Raw genomic sequence first — 6680 nt, forward strand, 5'->3', positions numbered from 1 at the left:
TCACTTGCATTGAGAACATCCTGATAATAGTCTTAGTATGTATAAGCCCTCGTCTCCATTGTCCCATGTACGTCCTGATCGGGAATTTGCTCTTCTGCGAATTGTTCTATACAACAGACCTGGTGCCCTTGATGTTGCAACACATGCTATCAGGAAGAGGGGTCATTTCCCGCCTTGGCTGTTCCGTTCAGTTAAGTGTATCTGGATGCATAACAATGGTTGAGACTTTGCTGCTCACTCTGATGTCATACGACAGATATTTGGCTATTTGTAAGCCTCTCAGGTATTCAGCCCTCATACACAATAGACTCTGCTTGTATTTAGCATCTGTGTTTTGGTTTATTTCATGTACATCCACTGCAGCTATATTTTACTTGGTGATACATCTTAAATTTTGTGGCCCTCTGACCATCAATCATTTTTACTGTGACTTCACCCCTTATGTTTCCCTTGCCTGCTCAGACATAGTGCCTGCTGTTTTATTAGGCCTTGTGATCAGCACTTCATTAAGCATTTTACCTTTCTTTTTTATTGTTTTGTCCTACGTATTCATCATATTCACAATTCTCAGGATACAGACGTCGGAGGGAAGGCAGAAAACCTTCTCCACCTGCAGCTCGCACCTCCTGGTGGTGACTATTTACTACGCTGCACTTTTTTGCTTATATGGGATGCCGAGGAGTAGCCGTTATCTCGATGTTTACAAAGGGTTGTCCTTCACATACTTTTCAGTGACTCCGATGGTAAACCCCATCATATATACTCTAAGGAATCAGGGAATTCATAAAGCTCTGCAGGCGGCAATAAGTAAAATGAAAAATATTTATTGTTAAGATTCAGCAAATAAACGTGTATTATATTGTATCAACAATATGCATAGTCTTTTAAATGTGACTTTAAAAGAAACAGGAAACAAAGTAAAAAAATATATATAAAATAAATATTATATAAACAAATGAACAAAGTGGAGGGTCCGCGCCAGTTCGTCCCAAGCTGGATGGAAGCAACACATGTCGGAGATCTGTCCCGGCTCCTAACAGGGTAGGGGTTCACCCTCGGGAGGGTGGGGGGTTGCAGAACGGGTGGTTGGAACTTTTTCGATTGTAAAATGGAAATATCAGGGGTCTGTTTAGATACCTGATATTTCCCCAAAGTCCCCAGCAAAATATTTAAAAAAAAATTAGAAATAAAAAAAAAACAACATTTTCAGTTTCGTTTCAGTTTTTACATTTTCATTGTGGTGCACCTCTGATTCTGAGCCATCCTGTCAGAGGACTATGTTAATACATTATACTGGTTGTACTAAATTACATTTTAGGATTTTGATTCACATATAACATATTTATATTATTAATGTTGCCTGAATTTCAGCTTTAATCTCCCAGTTACACTTCTCTAGGCAGTTCTGCATAATATTGAGCACATAAGTGACCCCTTACTAGATATTGTCAAAGAGGGAAGATCATTGCAAAAGGTGCAATTGTCCTTTAAGCTGTTTTAGCTCATTTCAGCACCCCTGTACCTATCACTTTGTATCAACTTCTGTATCAAATGTACACTTGTGTGAGCTGATCACTTTAATTGGCTTAGCAAACATTTAATTGACAATAACAAACACTTCAAGATTAATGAGCCCCGTGGGGATTATCAGCAGTTTAAAATACATAGACATCAATATATACAGTGGGGCAAAAAAGTATTTAGTCAGCCACCAATTGTGCAAGTTCTCCCACTTAAAAAGATGAGAGAGGCCTGTAATTGGCATCATAGGTAGACCTCAACTATGAGAGACAAAATGAGAAAACAAATCCAGACAAATCACATCGGCTGATTTGGAACCAATTTATTTGCAAATTATGGTGGAAAATAAGTATTTGGTCAATATCAAAAGGTCATCTCAATACTTTGTTATATAGACCTGCATGACCTCTCGTGACATGTACGGGGTCCTCCACTATTTGTCTGTTCCTCACACCGAAGAAGAATTCCAGGTATATCATTTTACTTTGCATTGTATTAATCACAACTAATATTACTAATTACATGAAAGCAGAACGTTGTATTCTATCATCATCATCATCATCATCATCAGAAGAAGGATTCACACCAGATTCACCTTCACAGCGGAAACAAATGCAGATACATTGTTTTACCTAATGTAAGGTGGGAACATTATTACACTCTTTCTGAATCCTATTGGTGGCACCGTATTGCAGTGAAATTTACCAAAAACATGCCTCCTCCTCTATTAGATCAATGCAACACCATGTAGATTGAGCTAAAGTGCCTTCCTTCTACATTATTTGGCTTATAATGCAAATTGGAGCTGAAACATCTACTTTTTAAATGCATTACCACAGCCCCCTCCACCCCTGTGATCTTTTTCATAAACTTGGTGAACATTAGATACCAAGAAGAAAAAAAACAGACTCTGTGGAGGAGCAGAGGTCGGTCTTCAGTCTGTTTTCCCCTTGGACTGTGCATGCTGGTGGAGGGGCAGCATCCTCAAATTGGGTGAATTTGTTTCAATGAATGAGTGTGCTTGTGTGCTGGGGCAAAGAATGGTAGGGCGGACAATCCTGCATGTTATCAGCAGGCTATTTAGGGCTTTTATGGCATACCAGAAGTAGTATGATGAGGCTAGAAAATAATCAAATTGTATTTTTTTTATGGGCTTTGCTATTAAAGGAGAACTATGGGGTCAGGGCTTTTCCCCATAGTTCACTAAGGGCAGGTTCCTTAAGTTGTCCCCCTCCCCCGCCAACCCCCCAATGGAGAATGGCAACCAGATGTGGCAGGGGCGGTTTCATGTTTCTCTTTCAACAAAGTCAACAAGGATACACAAACATTTTTTTGTTTTGTTATTATTTCTTATTTATTTTATTATTTATTTTTTATACATTTTCAAATTTATTTATTTTTTTCACTTAAATGTATTGCTATCACACAAGAGATAACAAGCCCCTGTGTGATAGCATTTGGAGGTGACATATTCCCTTAATTGAACCTGCCGCCCCCAATACAGGGCTTTGAGAACAGTACTGTGCTGTCTCTCGTATAATTAAATTGATGGCTCAGACCAGGAGTATAAGGCACCACACCCCTGAAAGTAGTACTGGTCAAAAAGAGGAAAGATGGGGCTTTTGAGGTGCCAATTGACAATTGCAAGACAGTATGAGAATAAATACAAGTTATTTTATTAAATAATGATTAAAAATGATGTAAACATTCATATGCGAAAGCTAATTAGATATCTCCTAGACAGACTAACTCCACTCATAAAATTAGATCAATAATTGCATGATTGATTGATTGTAAATAGTATGACATGATTAGAAAATACACATGATTAGTTTGCAAATAATGAGAGTGGAGGTGTCGTAGAGTTTCTCGACGTGCTGGAGGGCACTTCCTCAGGAGATTGAGAATATCCACCGCTGCCTCCCTCGTTCGCTAAGGGCCCAGCACGACCCTAGAACGGGAGAGGCCTCAAATGCTGCTCGCTCCTTCACAAGCCTCAGCATACAGCACAGCAGCCCCACAGTCACACAAGGAACCAACTACTGTATACGCACCCAAGTTTTGTCAATAATTAACCTTTTACTCTGTCCTAAATGGGCTCTACTCTAGTAAATGGAGCTGGGCATTATCCATCATACCTAAAAGGTATCCAATCACACATACTTAAAAGTGGTGGTGTCTCAGCCCCCTGATAAGGTTCTGATCCCATTACACACTCATCAACTCGCCACCCTGGAAGCAGATATAACGTTGTAACTATTCTCCATTCTGGGGCGGCTGTGCTGTATGCCGGGACCTGTGAAGGAGCGAGCAGCATTGGAGGCCTCTCCCGTTCTCAGGTCGTGCTGGGTCCTTAGCGAACGAGGGAGGCAGCGGTGGATATTCTCCATCTCCTGAGGAAGAGCCCTCCAGCGCGAAATGTCGAGAAACTCTACGACACCTCCACTCTCATTATTTGCAAACTAATCATGTGTATTTTCTAATCATACCATACTATTTACAATCAATGAATCATGCAATTATTGATCTAATTTTATGAGTGGGGTTAGTCTGTCTAGGAGATATCTAATTAGCCGGCTTTCACGTATGGATTTTTACATCATGTTTAATCATTATTTAATCAAATAACATTTTTATTCTCATACTGTCTTGGAATTGTCAATTGGCACCTCAAAAGTCCCATCTTTATCTTTCCTCTTTTGGACCAGTACTGTGCTGTCTCTCTTGTGTATTCCTGTTTCAGTGTTCACATGGAGCAGAGTGGAGGATGGACATTCTCCGCCCTGCTCCACACTCTCCATCCTTCTATGTTTTCTTCTATGTTTGTATCAGTGAAGGAAACAGGAAAGCTTCAGCCACTCACACAGCCTTATTCCTTCTTTAAAAGTAATTGTTTGTGCATCCATTTTGTTGTTGAGAAGTTCAAGTGCCGCATTGGTGTCCTGTCCCAGTGTTTCCGGATGCTAATGTAGCCCATGTATGTCCGAATGCCGCCTATGACCAGACCCAGGTGTTACCTCCGTGTTGGCAAGCCCTAAGACTGTCCATGGCAGATTGAGTTCTGATGCTGCCAATACTCTAGCATGTCCTGATTCTTGATAATTATTTTGTAAGCTAGATAACAAGTGCTTCTTAGGGTCTACAATGGGCCCCTGTATGTTCCTCTGTGCACCTGGAGAAATCCATTAGTGCAGGGGTGTCAAACTCAATTTAATCATGGGCCGCATCAACAATATGGTTGCCCTCAAAGGTATCTGTAAGACTATAAAAATGTATCTAATCTTTATCAAAATTGTCTCTGCATTCGATTTTTACTGGTTTTAGTAATAACTTAATACCTAGATCTGAAAGTAGAAGTCTAGGAAATGGCCTGGTGGGCCGGATTCAGCCCCAGGGCCTTGAGTTTGACACATGTGCATTATTAGAGCATAAGAGTCTTCCAGAAAACTCAGAGGCTTTTCTGGGAATATTGAAGGGACCTGGTTTTGGCCATTTAGGATTAGCCTCCGGTGTGCATTGCTTTGCTGAATCCCTGTTGGGTCGTGATTGCTTTTCCTAGTAATTACTGTGTGCTAATTCTTTTCAGGGATGGAACTTCAGAAAAATCTAACACTTAAAGATGAAGTCCTGATTGTTGGATTTGAGAACCTCACAGACTACAGAATCCCTCTCTTCCTTCTCTTACTGATCCTGTACACAGTTACTTGCATTGAAAACATCCTGATAATATTCTTGGTATGTATAAGTCCTCATCTCCATTGTCCCATGTACATCCTGATCGGGAATTTGCTATTCTGCGAATGTTTCTATACAACAGACCTGGTGCCCCTGATACTGAAACACATGCTATTGGGAAGAGGGGTCAACTCCCGCCTTGGCTGTTCTATCCAGTTTTGTGTATCTGGATGCATAACAATGGTTGAGATTTTGCTGCTCACTCTGATGTCATACGACAGATATTTGGCTATTTGTAAGCCTCTCAGGTATTCAGCCCTCATACACAATAGACTCTGCTTGTATTTAATAAATGGGTTTTGGTTCATTTCAGTTCTATTCCACATAGTTGTATTTTACTATGTAATTAATCTTCAATTTTGTGGCCCACTGACCATCGACCATTTTTTCTGTCCCTTATATTTCCCTTGCATGCTCTGATATAGCGCCTATTGTTTTATTAGGCCTAGTGATCAGTATTACATTGACCATTTTACCGTTCTTACTGATTGTTCTGTCCTACTTATTCATTATAGTCTCAATCCTCAAGATACAGACGTCGGAGGGAAGGCAGAAAGCCTTCTCCACCTGCAGCTTGCACCTCCTAGTAGTGACCATATATTACACTGCAATTTTTTGCTTATTTGTGCTGCCGAGGAGTAGCCATTATCTCAATCTTTACAAAGGGTTGTCCTTTGCATACTTTTCAGTGACTCCGATGGTAAACCCCATCATTTATACTTTAAGGAATCAGGAAATCCATAAAGCTCTGCAGGCGACAATGACTAAAATGAAAGCTGTTGTATCTCAACAATAAACACTATAAACAACAAATTGTTTTATATTGTATCAACACTATTTATTGTCTTTTAAATATGACTTGTGACAGGGTATGCAACTCTGTGTATGTCAGTGAGTGGTTGAAAAGGGCAGCTTTCCCTGGCTAGGAAGGAGGTGAGCCTTGCCCCAACAGGTACACCTCCTCTCTATTAATTAGCCTGTACCTGATAGTGACTGAGGGGGAGACAGAGCTAGATCCATGCTGGATTGAATGGATGCATACAGACTGGAGAGCGTTTGAATGTCTGTAGGATAAGGTCTGGCTAAAAAAAACTATGTATTGGACTGTGTTTTTTGTTCATTTATACTGGAAGCTGGAATAGCCGCTCCAGTAGGATGTAGTGAGGGACACTACTGTTAGCTAGCCTCCTACGGTGAAGTAGGCCTTTTTATTTATGTTACTCTTGAGTTTCTTCTATAATTTGTTTGTTTAAAAAGGGAAAATTTACCCTGTTGATTAAAAAAAAAAATATGTTGAATGCAATAAAGCCGCAATTATTGCCAATACTGATCACAGACCAGCGACTTTCTTACAGACTTTAGAAGAAAATGGAAACTATGTAAAATAGGAAATGCAAACACTATATATTTGTGTAAATACACAC

At 40.0% G+C, this 6680-nt stretch overlaps 1 pseudogene; it reads left to right on the forward strand.

Moving 5' to 3' along the window:
* Positions 1-5436: 5436 nt before the first annotated feature.
* LOC108799991 lies at positions 5437-6052 on the forward strand (annotated as a pseudogene).
* The last annotated feature ends 628 nt before the right edge of the window (positions 6053-6680 follow it).

The sequence above is a fragment of the Nanorana parkeri genome, unplaced genomic scaffold (assembly GCF_000935625.1).
Source record: "Nanorana parkeri isolate BGI_ZX_2015 unplaced genomic scaffold, ASM93562v1 scaffold1875, whole genome shotgun sequence".
Lineage (NCBI taxonomy): Eukaryota > Metazoa > Chordata > Amphibia > Anura > Dicroglossidae > Nanorana > Nanorana parkeri.